The sequence below is a fragment of the Camelus bactrianus genome, unplaced genomic scaffold (genome assembly GCF_048773025.1).
Source record: "Camelus bactrianus isolate YW-2024 breed Bactrian camel unplaced genomic scaffold, ASM4877302v1 HiC_scaffold_34, whole genome shotgun sequence".
Taxonomy (NCBI): domain Eukaryota; kingdom Metazoa; phylum Chordata; class Mammalia; order Artiodactyla; family Camelidae; genus Camelus; species Camelus bactrianus.
In genome coordinates this window covers 43,153-65,181 of record NW_027413949.1, presented here as the reverse complement: position 1 = coordinate 65,181, position 22,029 = coordinate 43,153, and the positions used below count along the sequence as shown (strand labels likewise).

General features: G+C 44.9%; 1 protein-coding gene across 7 annotated transcripts in view; it reads right to left on the bottom strand.

Annotated features, from left to right (window-relative positions):
• LOC141576783 (uncharacterized) overlaps positions 1-22,029 on the bottom strand; it is a 51,066-nt gene that overhangs the window by 7,857 nt on the left and 21,180 nt on the right. The window contains exon 12 of one of the 7 annotated variants that reach the window (XM_074360172.1): positions 18,394-19,005. The exons of the other annotated variants lie outside the window; for them this stretch is intronic. The gene's annotated coding sequence lies outside the window, so the exon portion shown is untranslated. Of the gene's footprint in view, positions 1-18,393; positions 19,006-22,029 lie in introns of those variants that run through there. 7 annotated transcript variants of the gene reach the window in all.

The window sequence follows — 22,029 nt, the reverse complement described above, 5'->3', positions numbered from 1 at the left end:
CTTCTCACCTGGAACTGTGGGTTCTGGCTGGCAGAAGTCTTACCGACATGGAATGAATGACTCAAGACTGCGGAAAAAGGAAAGAAAGCGAGAGGGAGTAGGGAGCCAACTCCAAGAGCCTCTCAAATGCTCCCATATTTATTGTGTATAATCAAAGAAAATAGTCTTTAACAGTTGTGTGATAGTAAACAGGAACTTGGGGAAAGACAGGATGAGACAGAGATTGTAGAATCCACAATGAGTAAAAAGGCTTAGTTTACCTTTAGGGGAGTCATGGGGAGAGGGGAACAAGATAAATTCTTTAGATATTCATTACAAAGCAGACCACCAGTCCAGCCAGGTCCGTGTTTTGGGGATAATAGACTATCTAACAGCACGCACGCCCAGCATTTATAGCTGAGGGCCTGGGTCATTGCTGTGCAATGAACAGAGTGCTATCTAAAACCTCAAATATGCAAGCAAGGCATTGTCTCTGCTTTTTATGGCAAGGAGACAGGAGTGAGGATGCACAGGTGCTTGCTTGAAAGCAGTTACTAAGCACACTTTTTCTTCTTAAGGTTCACATGCGTCTGGAGTCTGTTAAATTTGTTAACCCAATCATGGGCTATCACATGGAACCATTATGGAGGACACCCTAGGATGACAAATCCTGGCTCTGGGTCTTTTCCTGCCAGCTTCGGCCATTCCAGCAGGGTCTAGACACATCCCTGAATAACGATCCCACAGAACCACCCAGACTCATAACTCCTGGTGCTTGGAACTTAATTTTAGCTCTACACAACTTAACATAGAAAAGTTTCAGAAATAATAGATATTATATTCTTTTTATATCTCATCATAGAACTGATTTTTCTGATTGCTCTAAGCTGCTTCTACTTGGTAAATCACCTAATTCTGCAGGTGAATTCAGTACTTTCCATTGCGCATAACTAGACAGTCTGGGCCCTCTGACTTCTATTGGTCAAATAAATACCGATACACCTAATTGATTTCATTGTTCATCAATTTCAGCCTGGAGGTGAGGGAGTGTCACTCTGTTCCTCAGCCCACCCTCTACTCTATTCTCTTCAGCAACTCAGGCCTCCTGAATACAAAACATAGCATCTGTTTCCCTTCACCTACACTTTCCACAAACGCAACAGGAAACATCAGCCTAGAGAATGAATTCAACACAAATGTTAAAACAAAAATCTACAAACCTGAAGCAACTCCATCTCCGAATCATGATACACAATGACATGAAAGTAAGGGTGTCAGGTACAAAGCACGCGTGAGCCTGACCACCTCATTTCTATTCTTCAAAGGAAGGAAGTTTTTCATGTTTTTTATTATCATTCTTTGTCATTGTATCTGATTAAGCCAAAAAATTGTTTATGAAATAATTAAGCACTGCAATAACAGATTTTCGCTGTATCAATTACAGAAGGCATTCAGAGGGGATAGGAAAACCCACCAATGTAAAAAATGCAAAATTTCTTCCCCTGTTAAGAACACGTATACAAAATGCAACAGAGAATTCAAATTCATGTGGAGACGAGCAAAAGCCACAGAATCAAAGTCATTACTATGAGTCAATTCAAAATTCACTGGACAAACATGCTCAATGCATTCAAAGAATTTTAAAGGCACACTGCAAACCATTCACTTAATGATCTACAGGCTAGAGGAAGAATTTCCCTTTTTAACAGACAACAGAAATCAATAGGTTGCCCCACCAAACGAGGACCAAACAGCAATCAGGTTTTTAACAGTTCTGATAAATCAGCATGTTCTAAACATCAAAATCCAGAAATTTTAAACATTCATTCACACCACAATGAAACAAGCACTTAAAAAAAAAACAAAACAATAACCCGAAGAAACTAAGCACAATTATCATGTACCTGGATCAATGGGAACTTCTTGTAACGCTGGAAGAAAGAACAGGCTATAGCCTTTTAATTAAAAAATAAAACTACATTTAAAGATAATTGCTAAAACACATTTCATCATTCATGTTGCCTTGAAAAATCTGAGGCACTCGTATCTGATCAGAAAAGCAATTCTGAGTAATAGTATGTTACAATTCAGTGCCAGTTTGCTTTAGTAGAAAAAAGAAAAGCTACTGTTTCTCATCCTGCACAAAGTGTAAAGAACCTTCCTGCCTCTATCTCCTCCTATTTTCTAAGCTCATTCTCCCCAACCCTTCTGAAACAAGTATGAGAAACTTTTATACCCACCAATATGCCAAATGACAAAAGAGTATCAATTTATTTGTATAAATATATGCCTACACCTTGAACTGGAAGAGAGAGGTATCAGAGGGCTATATGGAACTTATTTCTACCTTCCTGAAATCACACACACACACACACACACGTTCACAGAGACACAGACATGTACACACTGAATTACTGGGCAATTCACAAGCTGAGGACTTCCAATTTATAGAAGATAACTTTGTAGTTAGTTTAAAATACAAAACTGTCAGCTTTTGAAAGCCTTCATCATCTGCTAAATCATCCAAATATCAACGAGACCCAATTAGCCTTCTCTATAGAATATAATTTCCCATGATGGCAAAACAGACCCTAAGTAGTGGATCTAAGACTCGTGTTTATCACTACCTATGATCGTTTTTAAACACATAAACAGATTCAGAAAGTATGTCCCAACAACATTTATTCTTATTGAAATAGCATATGTATTCAATTGTCTATACAGAAAATAGGTCCCATGATGGTGTTTAAGAGCTATTTTGTGTATTGAAATATTTATTTTTAAGTTCAGGCAAGGAGGGTCTGTATTACTCAGTTGTAGAACACCTGCTTAGCATGCACAATGTGCTGGCTTCAGTCCCCAGTACCTTCATAAAAATAAATAAAAATAAGTGCTTATTTAAAAATAAGAATAAATTTATAAAAAGAGTAAATGCAGACTAAAAACCACTGCAATCTAGGAGCCATAATTTTAATAAAAAACAAGAGTTTCTATCAAATATTCACTATATGACTATCACAGGGACAACCACAAATCGCCCCTGACAACCATCACGTGTGATTCTCAGCAACCCTACTAAGTAGACAGCGAAGAGAAACCCAGCATTGCGGATGAAGAAACGGAGCTCGGAGGAGCCGGGGACGCTGACCGTCCTGCTCCCCGTGACACCACGTCAGCCCAGGATGAGCGCTGACAGAGCTGCACTGTGGGGACACCCAGCTGTAAGGAACCTTGGTGCACTGGGGAGTCCCAGAAAACACTCGAAACTGTTCAGTGAAGAACCAGCTCAAATAAATTACATTGTGCCACATCCTTTAAACAGGGAACATGACTGAGATCTCTTTGATGCCTCCGTGTCCTTTCTGCCATTATCAATTATTTGCCCTCTCAGCATGCCCAGTCATGAATTGGACCCCATATGAAGTGCACTCAGATGGCAGAGCTTTTAAAGCTGTTTTATGAAGTTTGTAAGACTCTGTCTATGCCTCACACAGGCGGTCATCCATCACTTCTCACCTGTGTGGATGTACCACATGAAATCACACCTTTCTGCTTTTTAAAATCCCTCTATGTAATCCAGACTTTTCAACAGCAAAGAAGCAGCTCAACCAGAAACAGTGGATAGCTTTTCACCAAATGGACTCGAACAGCCCATCGGACTACCTGGAAGCCCTTTTTTTCTATTAAACCCACTTCCAAGGACTTCATCATTTTCTGATTGGTGGACTTGGCCTCTGACTGGCCTACTCTGAGAGCTCCCAGCCTCACATTCGGGGGTGGGAGAGGACCCTGCTGTTCGGGGAAATCAGTGTGGAAGGCGGAAATCTTCCACCCAGGTCCACACGGGTAGAAGTGCCACAACATGCTCAGAAAATATACCGTCAGCAACCCTGGGCTCCCATGGACTGATGTCACATTAACCAAACTCATGAGAGACTGATGCAAAGAAACCAGAAATTGAATTTATTAATGTAACAGGAGATGTGAAACTACGAACCAGACTGAAATATCAGAGTTCAACTATGAGTACAGATTCTCCTCAACGGCCCAATCACGGGCAGGCAGTCACATGGCAACCATGGACAGAAGCAGAGCAGGAAGGGTTTCTAGATTAACTCAATGGACTAAATTTCTGTTATACGAACAGATCTGCTGCCCAGAAGACATTTAACGCCAATCACGGTGCACTGTCCTTTGACAGTGGCTGAGACACGACTGTGAGCACCTGTGTAACTCTCTTTCCCTGTACTTTCTGGGCTAAGTGATGCACAGAGGTACAGAGATCCAGGTACGCAGATACCTCTAAACACCCAAAGCCCATCCCTGGGAGCCTGGAAACCAGACAGCCAGGGTTTAAATACCAGCTCTGCCACTTACTAGCTCTGTGACCTTGGCCAACTTACTTACTCTCTCCGTGCCTCAATTTCCACATTGTAAACCTGGGATAACAATCAAATCTCCCTTACTCACTTGTTGTGAAGATTGAAGGATTCATTTCTGTAAAACGCTCAGAAAAGAATGTAGCACATTTTTGGTGCTCAACAAATGTGAATTTAATAAGAAAGTGATTTACAAGTCTCCCTACTAATCATCTTCTGTGTTTCATGGCTAGTCTGAGTCCCAAATGAAATCCTTATTTCCCCTCTTATAAACTCTTGGAGAGCACCCTTCTCTTGCATCTCACCACCTGTTTAAACTGAGAGAAGGGATGCCTCATCCACACTCCTCTGGTCCATGGAGAGTGCTTCCCCCTTCACACCCCTGACCCCTGGCCAACGGCTAGCACTCTTCACAATAACAGATTGAGGTGTGAGTCCGGAGAGACAAGCAGGGCATATGAAACCTTTCCTTTCCCTCCAGTGTTGGCCACCCTTGGGAAGCACCCGGGATGCTCAGCTCCATGGCAGGGCAGCCCTGTGCAGGATGGGGCAGCTCATCTTAAGGGAAGGCTCGCTGTGGCCCAGAGTTACCTGGGACTGCGTGAGTCTCTAATTCTGGGACACAGTATCATGACACGCATTTTCCCACAGCCCTGAATTTCATGGAGAACGTGGCTTCATCAGTAATAAAGGAGACATTTATCGCCTGTCTGTTCTTCTGTGTCATCTCTCAGTTGGCTGCTGGAGAAAACATGTGTATAAGTATTGGGTCCACTTAAGCCCCAATATATATGAAGTACCAAAAAATTCTATGGCTTAACATTGGTTCAGGGCGACTGTGTAACGGTCCTGACTTTGCTGATGCTAAATTATGGGTATAGGAACTATGGAACCTCCTCAAATATCTTTCATCATAAAACCAGCTTTTCTTATTTTCCTGTTTCTTAGTAATTGCCAAAGACTCTAAAATGATGGCTTCATACAAAACAGGAGCTAAACTTTATGAGCCCTTTGACATTCCCACTGTGCTAAACAATTTACATAATTTCTAATTCTCACAATTCTGCAAAGCATATACGAGCATCCCCATCTCACAGACGAGGGAGAAACTCAGAACAAACTGACTCAGGCTCACGTGGCTCAGTGGCAGCGCGTGCACGCAAACCCAAGTCAAATCACTACACCCCTTCTTCTATGTACAAAATCACCTCCCACCAAATGACACACAGCGGCTGGGTCAATACTCAGGGAACTCAGTACACTTTTCAGCTTTAAGGTGCTCAAGAGGCCGCTTCTAGCTGCTTTATAAAATCCCGGCTCACTGGTTGCTAACACTGGAATAAAAGACCGATTTTGCCATTGTTTGCACAGCAAGTCTGAAATGTTCACAGCGAGATGACAGAATAAAACAAAGACATAAGCAGAATAATTTTTCCAGGTAGACAGACATAATGGACATTGTGCTATTCTGAAGCACTAAGCAAAGGAATCAAAGCAAAAAAATATTTGTTAAGCCTTCTTTTACAAACAGGAAAATTAAGACTGTATGAAGGTGCAACAGCGCCTCCTATGGCTAAAAAGACCTTCCAGGTTGCCGGGAAAGATGTAACAAAAAAATTGCCTGTTGAATCAGAAACAAGAATCAGATAACTAAAAGCTTATGTACCACATACTGCAGTTTGCTTCGGGGAAGGGAGGGGTATTCAGTATTTAATCTGACATTGCTAATACTCTTGAATATAAACAAAAGACACAGGCTCATGGAAACTCATCTTAGAAGAGGAAAGAATCCAGTCCAGCCACTTCATTTTACAGGAGGGGAGACTGAGATCTGGGATCTGTCCTTCCGGCAATCAGCAGCAAAGTTCTCTCTCCTAGGCCTCATGTCATTCACTGTAGCAAAAACCAACAGATCTGTACTAGACCTCTATTCATAAAAGTCACGTCTGTATTTTTCCAACAGTAGGTAATCTAAGTATCTTGCAAAATACTTCTCAAAGAGCCAGGAAATCATACAAGTGTATTGAAATACAAAAACTTTTATTTGCACATTAAAACAGCATGAGCTTTATTCTATTAAAAAAAGTGACATGTCAAATCAATGTTTTGATATTTTAAAACCTATTAAGCATGCAGAAAAATAAATCAAAATTTCTTTAATCACAAAAGAAAGAAGCTTATTCCCTTAAAATGATCAATGTGGATTTTTCTAAACTTAATAGTTCTGGTCAGATTTCTACGAATTTAAATGTCTGAGTGGATGGTTACACGGCAACATGAATTCTGAGTTGTAACAACACACATTCTGTGTAAATAATTTTCAAGGCCGTCTGCTTAAGGTGATTTAACTAGTCCCTGTCTCACTAGAATGATACAGATTTCATTAAACCTTCATACTGCACACACACACAAAACCCTGAATCCTTGTTACTTTAAGCCATATTCATATATTCATATATATGCATATTGAATATGCATCAGAAACAAGCCACTCTCTTTAGTATTCAGAGTTGATCCTTCTAAACTATCTGTCCTTGTGACAGCATATTTTTACTAAGCAGCTCTTGGGTGCTTCGTATACAAGGCGTCTACTTCTCACAGTCAAACAAGGTAAACGGCATCACTCAAATTTCACAAATGAGGAAATGTACTTAAGCCATGAAAACAACTTACATATTCATCATCAGGAAAGAAAAGAGTAAAGATTTTACTTACTATATTCACTGACAAAACTTTCCTCCATACTAAGACTACATAGAACCAATTCAGTCTTTGTAAATTTTTCTGTCAATAAGCACCACTAGAGAAAAACAAGCAACATCATTAGCAATGGTTGGACTTTCAAAGCCCACTCCTATTTTGCACTATAATCATTTGTAATGTTTTGTTTTTAGTGTTTACAGAGCACTAAAATAAAAAAATATAAACTTTTTAAGTCATTGCCTGAGAATGCAACATTTGTGAAAATGTACAATTTCAATTTATGCCACTCTGTCTCACATTCTCACTGGTGTGTCTCCTTTGAAGGCTTCATCAAACTGAGACCGCTAAAATCGTTCATTTATGGACTCACAGGAGTTCGGGAAACCACTCAACACGGGGCTGATCAGAGGAGCCATTGAGAAAGCATCCTGTGCAGCCTGGGTTCCAGCCCTGAGTCTGCCAGCGCCAGCTGTGTGAGATTTTGGACAAGCTGCCCCACCTCTCAATCCCTCAGCTGCAAAAAAGGAGACACTGATACCTACCCTTAAACACCTGCTATGAGGTAAAACATGAGGAAAGCATTTTAGCCTTAGGGAGGTGTCCACTCAGAGCAAGCTTGGTCATTATGATGATGAGGATTACTTTTAATAAGTTAAGGCAGACAAAAAATTAGAAATCACCATAAAGGAGAAACATTTTATGTCAATGAGCATTTCCTTTTGAATGGATTGCAGAAAGTTTTATAGAATTTTTTCATAAACCAAATTTTGTCCACTAATTATAGATTTACAGGTTCATGGACATGTCTCCAGAAAAAGAATTAGAGGCCTCTAACCTCTGAATACTAAGAAAGAAAAGTTTAAAAAAAAATCACGGGGGAGATTATACCTCACTTGAGAGAGTATGTGCTCAGCATGCATGAGACCCTCAGTTCAGACACCAGTAACTCCATTTAAAGACTTTTTTTTTCAAGAAATGGAGAATTAAATAAAAAAGATGGAGGAATACAGAAGTTTTTTAGAGACTCAACTCAGATTAAAGATGGGGGAAAAATATCCATTTCTCATAGGAAATCTTGAGAACTATGTAAACCGGATCTGAGTTGTCTAATCTTTTAACATTATTCATGAATTCCTATTACCAAGTCTTAAAACTGCCTGATAACCCACAGTGGTGATACTGATCATAACAGCTCCCAACACGGATCGAGCTCCGGCTAGGACTGCTCTGTTCGGCCATCTCGGCCCCTGAGGCCTCACCAGGCTGAGAGCACTAAATTTTGTCATTCATGAGCATCTCGTGTAAGTCCTCCCTTTGTGCTCCTCACTCTCCCCTCACCAGCCCCTCTGAGGGAAGCACTGTTATCATCTTCCCCACCCGCAGATAAGGCCACTGAGGCACAGAGACTAAACCTGCTCCAGGTCACATCGGCATTAAAGGACGTCTATATTTCTGCTGTTTTACTATTGACAAAGGAATCTGAGATATCAATTCAAGGGAGACTGTTAAATAATCAAGTCTGTCAGGTCTTCACCTCAAAGAGCATATAGTATAGATTCCTGATGTAGGATGAGGCTGCCGCCACAAACTGACTCAGCTTGAAATTAATATCCAAGATGAAGCAGCGGATACACGTAAATATTCACGATTGTCAACTCCGCTCACGGGTCTGGGCCCTTCACTGCCTGAACGGGGGTGAAATCCCCACCCCTGTCAGGGATGGAAGCGCGGCTCTTCCCAGTGTCACCCAGGCTTCACGGGCTGTTTCCCCCCACAGGCTGTCCTCAACGATTAAAAATCTCGCAAGATTTTTACACCATGCAAAACTGAAAGACATTTCTGCAGATGGAGCACTTTCTCAGGCTTAAAAATTTTTTGCTTACACTCCGCAAGGGGGAAAATAATACATGACTCTGCAAAGTCTAAGAGCCTCACCACTCACAGGAGTAGAATGGCCTCAGCACAAGATGACTCTTCACGGATGAGAACAAAATAAATCCGCCCCCAACCACAGGCACTCCCAGAGACAGCGCTCAGCAGTCTTCTGCACACTCACGGTTGTGCAGCCCTCACCACCATCTATTTCCAGAACACTTCATCACCCCAGAAGAACACCCCTGTCACTAGCAGTCAATCCCCAACCCCCCTCCACCCAGCCCCTTGCAACCATCACCTGCTCCCTGCCTCTGCATGTGCCTATTCTGAGCATTTCAGATCACTGAAGTCAACAATATGTGGCCGTTTGTGTCTGCTTCCTTTCACTTAACGTGCTGTTATGAAGGCTCGTCCATGTTGAAGTGGTATCAGCATCTCTTTTTTTTTTTTTGAAAGTGTTAAAGTTTATTAGAAGTTGGTAAGTACTATGAAAAATAGTAGAGAGGAGCATAAGTGATTGGGTTTCAAAGGGAAAAGGGCGGGTTGAGCAGTCAGGGTGGACTTCCCAGAGCAGGTGGCCTTTTTCATATTCCCCTTTATTTATTTTTTCTTTTTTATTCACTCTTACATCTGAATAATGTTCCACTACATGGAGATACTACATTCTATTCATCCATTCAGCAGCTATGTACGGACGAGGTCCAGAAGAATGAGTGTAAGAGGTGACTAGGCAGGGATGGCATTTAAGCAAAGGGCAAGATGTGCTTTGAAAAAAAAAAAGCCAACAAACAGAGGCACAAGGAAGCTCAGCGTGTTTCTGAGAAAGTGCATGCTTGCTTCAGCATGACTGCCGTGCAGGGCTGCGGGGGGTGGGGAGTGACAGGAGTCACAATGAGGGAGTCACCTGAGAATATTCCCCATGCAAGCAGCTCAGCCATTTCTCCTCCTTCATCCTGTATTTTAGAGCCATTTTTGATAGGTTTTCTATTTCAAGTAACAGTACTTTGTTACACATCTGATCATCTGCATCAGATCACCTTACCTCCAAGGCACAGAAAGTCATTCACTGACTGGAGCAGCTCCAAGACATAACGGTGATGGACCAGGGAGTCCTGCAGCATCCCGGCCTGCAGGCACAAACCCCCACATGTTCCATGGTGATGTCCGGAAAGTAAAATGCATGGAAATATCTCACTGCTTGTGCACGATATCTGCCCCCAAATTGCCCCAAAATCATGCTGGCAAAGCACTACTGAGCCATCTCACTACAAAAAAAAAAAAAAAAAAAAAAAAAAGAAAAAAGATAGAGAGAGAGAGAACAGAAAAGAAAAGAATAAAGATAAGTAGGCAAATTTAGGGTCTTCCATTGAAAACCAGCAAGCATCACTGCCAGTATCTCAGCTGGAATGGTCCTGTCTTCAAAAACCACTGCGCAGTTACATTGCAAACGTGATAGACATATATGTATTCCACGTAGATGATATTACAGTAGGATTTTTCTTTTCGAAATTTCCAGTTGCAACATTAACACAAGAGAGTTTATGTTTCAGCTATAAAAATATAAATTATCTTCCACTTTCTTAATTTTGAACCTATTATTATTTTATAAAGGGTGCTATGCTGCAAATTATAAACCAACTGTTTGGCTTCTGCCAACAAGAACTTTATGACTTCACTATTTCAGAGCAAGATTTAATGATGCTTTGAGAAGTGGGGCCTGGGGCGCTCACTAACAGCTCTTTAAATACTGACAAGGATGTGCTATTTAAGTAATGCAAAGGCTCTAACTCTACATTAACTCAGAATCCAAAGAAACTACACCAAAGCCTTACTTTATCATTTTTAAATTTTGCTATTGTTTTGAATATTAAATTTCTTAAAAGATAAGATTTTTTTTTGAGAAAGACAGCAGCTGTATTAAATTTCCTCTCACCAAGAAAGCAATCTTTATCAAGAATAAATACCCCTATGGAAATCCAAAAGACGGGACGTTTCTAGCTAAGTGAACATGCAGATCTCAACACAAGCCTAAATCCTATCAGATCTCACTCGAACGAGCTCAACAAAGTCCTGGACTACCCTGAAACTTAGCTCTTCTGTTCCAAATGTTGGCTGAGCTAAGATCATCACACAAGGCATGGAAGAAGAGAAAAGTCCACCTGGCTGCATCCGTTTTCTTCCAGCCACAAGGTGCCGCTAGGGGGTCCCCGTTAATAAGCCCTCCCCATGAGGAAATCCGGCATCCACACTGCCCCTGCCGTCCCCAAGCATCCCCGACGCCCCTCTCCCACTGGTGGCCCCCCAGCCTGTCAATGGTCTTCTAATGACCCTCCCAGTTGGTGGCACTCTCCCCCTCTTCCGCGCTTCACACACACACACACACACACACACACACACAGCCAGGACAGCCTTCCCAAAGCACAAATTTGATTACGTCACCCCCACTTCAAACCCTTCAGAGGTTCCCTGGTAGAGTTCTAGCCCCACCCCCGACCCTGCTCGCCCAGCCTCACCTCAGTACCCAGGTCCCCAATGACCTCAGGTGCCCCCTGACCTGCTGCTACTTCCCACTTGCCTCCAGGCTCATTTTGACGGTTTGTCAAGGAAGCCTTCCTTCCCTCGAACCTCTGCACTTTGGGTTAGGTGCCCCTGCTGTGTTCCTAGAACATTCTACGCTAAGACAACTTCTGACACTGCTAAGCTCTCAAGAAGCAATACATTTTGCTTACTACTGTGAGTCCACCCTCTCTCCCCTGGACACTCAGAATTGCATGTGTTATGAATAAATGAATGAAGGGGTGGGTCTCAAAGGGACGGGCAGAGCTGCTCTCGCCCACCCCGACCCCTTCTTTCTGTAGAACATCAGAAGCAAAACCAGGAGTACCTCTCCTGAGGGTCACTTTCTGCTGACACCCTTCACTGCCTCTTCTGTGTCAGTTCTAGTAAAAAACCAAGCTCCTCCAAAGCCCTCCATCCCTAGGCCCACTGCAGGGTCCTTCCAAGCAGGGGCACCCTCCACCCTGGACCACACAGTGCACTCTCCCCGAGTCCCCACCCCACAAGCCTCCAGGCCTCTACCCGGGCTGCTCCTGCCACCTGAGTCACCCTCTTGATTCCTCATCCTGGCTGACTCTTACTCTGTCCTCATAACTGAATGTAGAGCCCATTTCTTCAAGGAAGCCCTCTCTGATGATGTCCTTTAGCTCTTGGCTGGGCTCCCTCTACAGCAGGACTGCTTGGCGACCAACTGGTGTTTGTCCACCTGCTCCTCGGAGACCATGACCTCTTGGAGGCCACGTGAGAAAAAGGAGTGAGACAACAAGAGGGGTGGGAAGAGCAAAAAGCAAAATCACAGCCCAAGTCCCAGATTCAAGGATTCTGTCTCAGAAGAAAAGAATAAAATGTTTCATACGTATGTCATTTGGCTATGAGTTTTGTGGCTCATGGAAAGCAAGAGGTTGGTGTTCTAGTCTAAAATCCAAGTTACATGCAAAGAAATGTACATATTCATATCCAAAGGAAACCAGAGCTGCTCAACAACAGTTTGCAGTTAAAATCAAAGGAACTTTGATAAAGGCAATCTCTCTCTCTCTCTCTCTCTTTTTTTTTTTTTTTGTATCATATAGTTGTAGAAGTATTTGTGTAACTAAGTGATGGCTACAGCCTATGATTCTGCACTGGAGTGTTTGGGGCTGAGGAAGCCCAGATTACATGCACTGTGTAAATACAATCACACCAACACACTGACAGGCGCCCTAGTGGCTGAGCTGAAGTTCCAAAGCAGACAACCTTACGTTGCAAGACATCTCTCATTAGAAAGTAAGGAATGCAATATTCTGTATTCAATTACATACGTTATATGGGCCATTAAGCGATAGTGCATCTTGTCTAATGAAACCCCAAAATAAATTGTTAACGTCGATTTTCTCCATCTGACCCTTCTTTGCTAACTTTGGATATCAAACCCTCACTCCATACGGAAAGCTCAGATCTACGCTGCAGCAGGTTACATCCCGTGGAAGAAAGCCTATCAAGGGAGAACTGGAGAGTTTCCCTTCAGAAGCTGCTAAGTCTGGTTTTGCACCTGTACGTCATTTGCAACCACGTCAGCGTCAAAGGAGTAAGACCGTACCTCTGTGGGGCGAAAAGCACTGCGGTGCTTCTGAACCATCAAAGAACACTGAGCTTTGTGAAACAGTCCTGAGGCACTTAAATCGTACTTTTTGAGAAAGGCTCCAAAACTGACCCAATTCACGAATCCAGGTACAACAGGGAGGTACCGGAATTAGTAGATAGAACATGCCCTTGAAGTCTGACAAGGCCCTGCTTGAATCCTGCTACAGCATTGACTAGCCGCTAAACGGACCAATCCCTTAACCCCTCTGAGAAGGCTTCCCAATCTGCAAAAGGGGGCTGCCACCGCCCACCTGGGAGACATGGATGTGAATGCAACACGCAAGTAGTGCGGCCGACTGGTACCTGACACGAGGCCTGGCTAGTTTCCCTCCGCTGCCCTTCTCCCCCTTTAAACTTGCATTGTTCCCCCTGGTAAGGGTCAAGCCCCCGGACCAGACTGCCCGATTCTTCTGTGTATCCCCGGATACATGCCTTAACTTGAGGAGGCCAGAAAAAGAACTATCTCCTCCAACGTCACTATCAATGTTCTTAAGAGTCTGGGTTTTTTTTAACTCTATTTTGCAGGGAGACTATTCCAGAACTGTCCAACCACCATTCTCCACTTTGGCTCCTCTCCCAGCGCCCGTCCCTTCTCACCTCAAATCTTCTGCCTGCTGGCCTTTTGTTCGTGGGAAAGAGAGTCCGCTAGGGTGGAGACTCCCTAGGCCTCTGTCCCTCCCTCACAGGTGAGTGTGACTACCTTCTCCCCACTCCGACTCCAGCTTCCGAGGAGGTTCCCCTCCCGGACCATGCAGCCTCTGCATCATCCCAAGACGCGCACGCGTGGCCACAACCCTCCCTTCAGATTTCTTCCTGGGTGGCCCTGCCCACCCCCAGGACCCTTAAGGATAAATGCCATTGCTCTGAAAATCCCAAACGCCACTGACTGACACACCAAAGCTGCATGGTCTGGGCTTTCCTCCAACCCAGGCACAGCCCTGCCCCGCCTCAGCCTCAGTCTGCACCTCTCGAGATGAGCTCATCCACCTGCACGGCTGTGAACACCAGCTAAGAATGACGACTCCCAATGTGTATCTGTGGTCCGGCTCCTTCACCTGAGCCCCAGGGCCATAGACCAGAGTGCCTCTTTGAAGTCCTAACTTGGATGACAAATGGAATCTTAAAAATGCCTCATGTCCACCATTTACTCTAGAGTTCGATTCCTGGCAGGTACCTCCCAGGCTCCCGATTTTAGTAACAGACCCAGAACCCACCTAGGTGTTTGAGGTCACATTCAATTTCCCCTATTCCTCCCCCCGGCCCTGCCCTGGAATCAGTCCTGTCATTTCTATCGCTAAGCCAGTCTCAAGTCTGGTTCTGCAAGGACCACGGATGGAACCCCACAAGCTCATAGCAAGGTACAGTGCGTCACAGTCCTCCGAAGAGAGCTCCCTGGAGGGGGAGGTATCTCCTGCCGCTGGTCACCTCAGAAGGCACTGGATTCTCACAAAGGAGGCCCAGGAGAAGGGACTCAAGGTTCTCCTGTGGTCTGAACTTTGAAGGGCCCGAGGTTTGGGGCAGTTCCGAGTTAGCAGACACACCTGCCAGTGAGCAGATGAGGATGGGGGAACCCAGGCAAGGCTGTTCTCACTCCGACCCCTGGGCTATCAGGAACCACGGAAAAGGCCTGTGTCCAAGGCACAGCCCAGCCTTCACAGATCCCAGCCTGCATTTGCCAACCCAGATAGCCTAGACACCTACTTGCTACTCTTACTTCTGTTCTGTTCCCCCCCAGAATGTGATGGACTCTTTCAGAAAGTCTGGCCTGTCTCAAACGAGACCAAGTCAGTGAAGGATGAAGTGTCCACAATTGGACCAGGGCATGAAAGGAGAAACAAGGTCTCATGGCCAGCATGACGGTGGTGGCCAAACCCTTTCCCCGGGTGAGATGAACCAGGGTGTGGGTGAGAATGCAAGGTCACTTCACGGCTGACTGGGGTGTTGGAGACTCACTACCGCAAACTAACGACACGGCCGTCAGTGGTGGACGTCAGCTGCAAAAGACACGGAGTCAGCTATTTACTGCCAACATGGGTTAATAGTAAAGGCTGGTACAGGGAGGCCTGCATGGCTGCTGAGGCAAACCACAGACCCGGCTCTGAATGCCCACTGGCTGGAGCAGAGAGGAAGCTACGGTCCCCTTTAGCGGTCCCTGTGTCCACCAGATCCAAGTGAGCCAGCTACTTAGGAGAAGGCCATGTTGTTCTGATACTCAGAAAAACCAGCCTCGTAAAGGGAAAATAAGAGTGGCATGGAGTTTAGACCCGCTCCTGCCTCTCTATGAAGGCAAAGTAAAGTAAATGGCACGGGGAAGGTGAATGCAAAAACAAAAAACAAAAAAAACATAAAACCGGTGACTGCTTCCTCCAACAGCATCCCCTGCAGCTGCTCATCTCCGAGCCTGCCACTTTCTCACCAGTGACCACCGGCCTGGAAGCTCCGTCACGCACGTCACACAGCAACAGCCCGGAACCGCGTGCAAAGCACGTTTGTGTGAAAGCCAGAATCAAGGAAGATGCTGTAGATTTTGACTTTCCAAGTTTAAATACTCCATGAAAAAAATCCCTCAGCAGCCACCTAAATCAATTCGCATCTCACTTCTTCAAAACAATCAAACAAATTTAATAAGGGCGCATTTGTCACCAAACATAAGGAGGACCAAACTGGTTCCTCAAAGCAAGGATTTTAACAGGTATCAAACACCAGTGGGTGATGTGCTAACAAAAACAAAAATTCCAAAAAACTAGAAAATAAAAAGATGACTAGGATAATATACGGATCAAGGCAACTGTTAAGGTTTTTGCTTTTTAAAGCGATGGGGACAGCACGGAGGACAATCTGGCTATTTCCAATGCAGGGTGTGCACAGTCCACTTTTCAGACGCAACAACATGCTCACAGGGCGGTACAAGATAGAAAGGGAAATAGAAAAAGGAAAAGAGGAACAGCGAAAATTAGAAACACATGAGAACAAAAATAACTGACAGCAATTACAAGAATTTAGGTGAGTTTGGTGAGGACAGGGACGAGGGGACGGTGAGACCCACCCTCACCTATTGTTCCAGGGAAGGCAGGGGCCTGAGGCGAGCGGCGCTGCCGGGGGACCCCAACGTGGTCAGCGCCCCAAACCTAAACTTCACCTAGATGCGTGTAGACAGCTTTTGAGCTACAAAATGTGGTCGCATTTCAAGCTGGACAATTTTACTCACTCCCACCAAGAGTAACAGGAGAGAATTAGGCTCTGTTCCTGCACCAAAGCATTGTTTAAAAAAGTAATGACTGTGGAATAGTAAAAGCAACAATGGAGTAAAAGTGACTGGAGGAGAGCGTACTTGACCCGAGCTCACTGGCCGCGTTATCTCACTGACGTTCAGATGCTGGCTGAGCCCTTATGGTACCAAAACAGACAGACCCACCAGGAGGGAGGTTTAATGCGCTGCTGTATTTTGATGCCGAGAGCCATGCCTGGTACACGAGGTTCTGGGTAAACAATGGTGACAGTGTCAACCACTATGGGCTAAGCACACAACCAGCTACTCCGCCAAATCCCAAGGACACACTTCAAAAGGCAAAAACAAGCTGGCATTCTCTGGTGGGTCTGCAGACTCAGAGCCAAGCAGTTGCTGAGCAAACATATCACCAGTGCCTCCTGTGACAAAAGAGGAGGCACTGGCCAGGGGGCTGGGGCAGGGCTCCAGGCTTCCACTGCTCACCCACCATTCTGTCCAGGGGGAGAAGGTGGTCCCTGCTTACGTTGCACCGATGCACCTACATTCACTGACGCCTGGGGACTGAGCAGGAGGTGACAGGTGACGGGAATGGAGCCAGCCTGGGAGTGGCACGGTGCTGGCATCTGTGCCCTCAGCTTTGCCCAGACCACTACATCTGCCAGCTCATCTACAAGAAGCAGAAGGGGAGAAAGCCGTGTAGATCACAGGGCCCTGCGAGGACAAGTACAGGTCATGGCCACGATATGCCTCGCCCCTTCCTTAAGCCATAGAGGTATGTCCGGGGAGGAAGTGAAAATTCATCCAGAGCCCGCCAGGCACCACAAGCAGGTGGGACTCGGGTCCCCTGTGCCTGTCACTCACAGGACTGGTCTGGACTATCTTTTTATCAATTCTCTGGCATCTTCTCCTCCAACTTACCAACAACCAGAAAGTAGAATCTGATTTTAGACTCACAGAGAATCGCAGAACACCTCCTCCACTTCGGGCCCGGCAGCACGTGCCAGGTCCTCCGACCGTCACCTGTGGGACCACCATGAGCCCTCTCCAGAGTCAAGGCCCGAGGCCGTAGGCCGGGGGGACACAGATTCCCACAATCTCCCCAGCAAAGGGGGACCACCTCTCGGCAAAGGCATCTCACCCTCTTCTTCTCGAGGGATATCTCAATAGATACACAGGGAAACAGAGCAGAAGGTGGGGGGGTAGGCAGCCCAGAAGAACTCGTCTGCACTTCCAAGGCAAAGTGGGTCCGTTGACCTAATCACAGGGACAAAGTGAGGACGAATCTTTCCCTGCTGTGCCCCATACTCCGTGACACGCCTTTCCCTGCGTAAGGAGCTCATTTGGAAGCCCCTGGCAGTGTTTCTGTTGTCCTAAATTGGCATGGTGGTTGTCAGGCAGGGAGAGAGGGCCTGAGCCGTGCAGGTGCTGGACCTGGGAAGCAGGAGACACTGGCTCCACCCCCAGCTCAACCAGCGCCTCATTCTGCATCTCAGGATTCAGCATGACATCTATAAGCACAGGGATGAGACTGTCCCAGGAGAGGCTGTCCAACAGGAATGAAATGTGAGCCATGTAAAGAAAGTTTCCCAGTTGCCACATTTAAAGAGGTAACCCCCACCAAATAAAACCCCTAGAAACTGATTTTAAGAACATATCTTACTTATTCTACTGTATGTAAAATACTATCATTTTGACATGTAATCAATAAAGAAAGTAACAAGATAGTTTACATTCTTTTTACTAGACAAGTCTCAGCATCTGATGTGCATTTGACCTAGAGCACATCTCAGCTCAGAGCAGCCTCCTCCCCAGCTCTCCTAGCATCAGTGGCTTTGGCTACTCTATTGGACAGCAACTCCAGGGGTCACACCAGGGTAATTGGCTGAAAAGCGGGAGTAAGTGTCCATAATAACCCTAAAAGAATCTCTCCGAAACAAAGGCGGATTCACTTTTAAACGTCTGAAAACCGGCGGGTTGCTCCTCCCTCACGCCTTGGCTACAAGACAGCCCTCCTCCTTGCTGATACCTTTCTGGATGTAGGGAAGCAACCCTTCACATAGCCAGGGTGGCCGGGCATCCAGGTAGACTTTCCTGCTCTCTGTGTCCAGTCCCACGAAGTCCTCATTCTCAAACAGGATGTAGAGCAGGAGGATCTTGTCCCCAGACTTGTCGGATGCACCGTCCAGCCACTTGGACTTGAGCATGATGAAGAGAGACTCAGTGAAGTCCTCGATCCTCTTCTCCACCACCCTGCAGTCCTCGTAAATTGAAGGCCACGTCGGTGCGCGGCTGCTCGGCCACCTCCCCATGCAGCACAAAGACAAAGAGCCGAGAGTCATAGAGCGTGGTGCCATACAGCTCCTCTGCACGTGGAGCTTCTCGAAGGTCTTGGCCAAGAGGCAGTCGGTAATGGTGACAAGGCCCACGACCTTGTGGTGGGTCTGGAAGTCGCTCCACCCATTCTCGGGCGCATAGTGGTGACTTTAGTGGATACAGAGTGCCCACTGCGAGCCGCACGGGCTGATCTGCCTCACCAAGGAGATTCGCTTATAGATGCACAACAAATTCTGCTCTGAGATGATCCCCACGGGTTGGACCACCACGGGGAGAGTCTGGTGGTCCTCAGCACACTGCACGTAGTCAGGGATGTTCATGTTGCAGGCCCTGACGAGAGGGAAGAGGAGACCGTGGTACATACTGTGCTGCGGGCTGCGGGCCTCACTGGGTTGCGGTGACCTGGTGTGTACCAGTCAGAAGGCAGGGGAAGCCCAAGCAAAGCCGGGGGTACAGTTTGTCCTCAGCGTCTGCACATGGCTACCGCAGCTCAGATCACATTACGCAGCTTTTGGTCTAGGCCTCCGCCCTCTGCAGAAAAGGGTCATTTCTTGTTTTCTATTTCCAAGCACCTAGCCAGGCCCTGATGCAAAGTCAGTGCTCAAAATTGCTGAATAAAGGAATGAATAAAGGAACTGCTTTCACACCCCTCAGCAGGATATAATGCAAAGAAACACAGTAGGATCAAAAGACCTGGATTTCAACTCCAATTTATTTGAACTCCTAAGCTGCAGAATACTTGATAAGAAAACTTGCTTTGGGGAGGAGGGTACAGTTCAGTGGTAGAGCACATGCTTAGCATGTATGAGGTCCTGGGTTGAATCCTCAGTACCTCATTTTAAAAAAAATGAAACAAATAAATTAACCTATTTACCCCCCTCAAAAAATATTTTTTGAATTCCAAATTCAAGAAAAAATAAACACCTTGCAATTGACACAACGTTGTAAACATGAGTATACTTCAATTAAAAAAAAATCCTTGCCTTACAAGAATATATCTGGATTATGGAACTTTACAAATGTAAAATGCCTAGGTTACCACCTGCATAAAAAGAAGGAAATGTACAAATTTACTATCCCTCATTTATCAGCTATATTTCCTTTGGGGGGTTTATAACCTCTCAGAGCTAATTTTCTCAGATTAAAAAAAGAAGGAAACATTACCGGATTCTCCATAGTGCTGAAGAATCAGATAAACCTATGATAACATCTGACCCACAGAGTTTACTCAATAAATGCTTGTTGAATGAATGAATAAACAAGCAAAGTGAATGCTGCTCCCTGCCACAGAGCATCATGTTGGTACTGCCTGGAAATTCCAAGCCCACGTTTCACCCGACACTACACTAACCATGGGTGACCTGGGCAGGCCTGTGTTCTCCTCTTAACCCCAGTTTAATCATGAATAGAAATGAGGGCAATAACACAAACCTCAAAGGGTTAGAGAGTCATTACTGAATTGTATCCCAACTTTGCAAGATGGAACCTTTAAAGAAATTTGGGCAAAAAGTCCGTAGGCCCTCTCCATATTATCTCTTACAACTACATGGGAATCTACATTATCTCAAAATTAAAAAGTCTAATTTATTAAAGAGGCTATTGAGGTTAAACGTGCTCACTGTCTCAAATAAGGAACACACAGTACAAATAGGTCAATGCCCAGCCCATGAGATACACTCAGTAAACATTCCCACTGAGCCCACTGGTCCCTCCAACTTCGGAGCACGATGATGTGTCCTCATGGCCAGAGGCCCCTGCACCTGAAACTAACAAAGCTAATGGTCCCCACTTTCAAGAACCCCTGCCACCACCGTAGGACTAATTTTGTACTTGTAATTTTTTTCTTTATATTAAATAGAAAAACGTAATTGCATAGCCTTCAGGCCACCAAAACCTGACTACAGAGATCATGATGGCAGCCCTTCTTCGTGAAACAATAAAATGAAAAGCCATTTCCACAAGATCTCTGTGTAAATCTACTAGGGAACTTCATCCTGGACTGAGAGGAAGAGGACTGAGGAGGAGGGGGCAATCTGCGGCACACAGACCCATGGGCCACCTGTCCCACGATGGAGTTTAGACCCAACACTCACCCTCAAGGAACTTCAGAATAGACACAAGACAGAGTGCTGTGGACAAGATTTTTTTTTTTTTAAAGAAATCCCTTATTACCTCGCAGAATTTGTTTCTACTGAGAAACAAATTTCTTATGTGTATAATGTTTCACAAAACACTTAAATTATTATCACCCCAACTTGACGCATTAAGAAACTGAGGGAGAGAGGTTTATCACATTGTGCAAGATTAGAGAGAGGCAAAAAAAAAAAAAAAGATGAGAGAGAGGCCACGTCGGACACCGTATTTAAACCCAAGCCCCTGTTCCAGTGCTCACACTAGAAAGTGGGATATACTGCCCCTTTCCTGCCCTCTCCCTGCAATAAATCTCTGAAGACTCTTTTGTGTGCCACCTGGAATCACAATCACTTCAATTTTCCACAAAGAGCTATGTCACATTTTGGATGTGTCAAAATCTATATGTTGAATGGGAGGAGAGATTTGTATTTTCTGTTTCTCAAAGGAAACATGGCTTAAAAGAAACTGAAAAGCACTTTTCTAGTCTAAGTCTTCATTGTGCAGAGAAGGAAACGGAGGCTCAGAAGAGATGAGGAAAAGGCCTTATTAACAAATATTGCCTCAGCGCAGCACCAAGCCAGCATTGGGCACTTCTGGGGGAGGATCTGGAAGGCCCAGGAGAATGAGTCTTAGAAAACGGAAAGAGAAGAAGCATACAAGGCCCCGTCTCTACACCATCATACCATGAAGTTCCACCAAATTACCCAGTATGTGTGCAGCCAACATTAATGTGGGATAAACAGGTTATAGAAACCTGGAAGTCTCAACCATAGTGGAAATTCCAACATTTATTTTGTTTTTTTTCCCAGTTCAAGCATCAGCTCAGTGGGCACTCTGTACCAAGCACTACACGAGGCCTGGGGTTCTCCCAAATACACAACTCTTATATCACGTGAGCAAACCACACACAGGCCCACCAGAAGGAAAATGCCCACAGATAAGGTGGAATTACTGAAACTGAAAGCAGCCAACCAGCATATATTACTAGCAAAAACGGTGCTGCTAGAAATAGACTCATGGACATAGAAAGCAAACTGTGGTTAGCAGGCAGGAAAAGGGGGATTAACAGATACACGTTAATAAATATAAAATAAATGACAAGGACCTACTATATAGCACAGGGAACTATATTCAATTTCTTGTAATGAGTTGTACTAAAAACAATCTAAAACATATGTAGATACATATGCATATGTTTATAACTGAATCTCTGCTGTACAT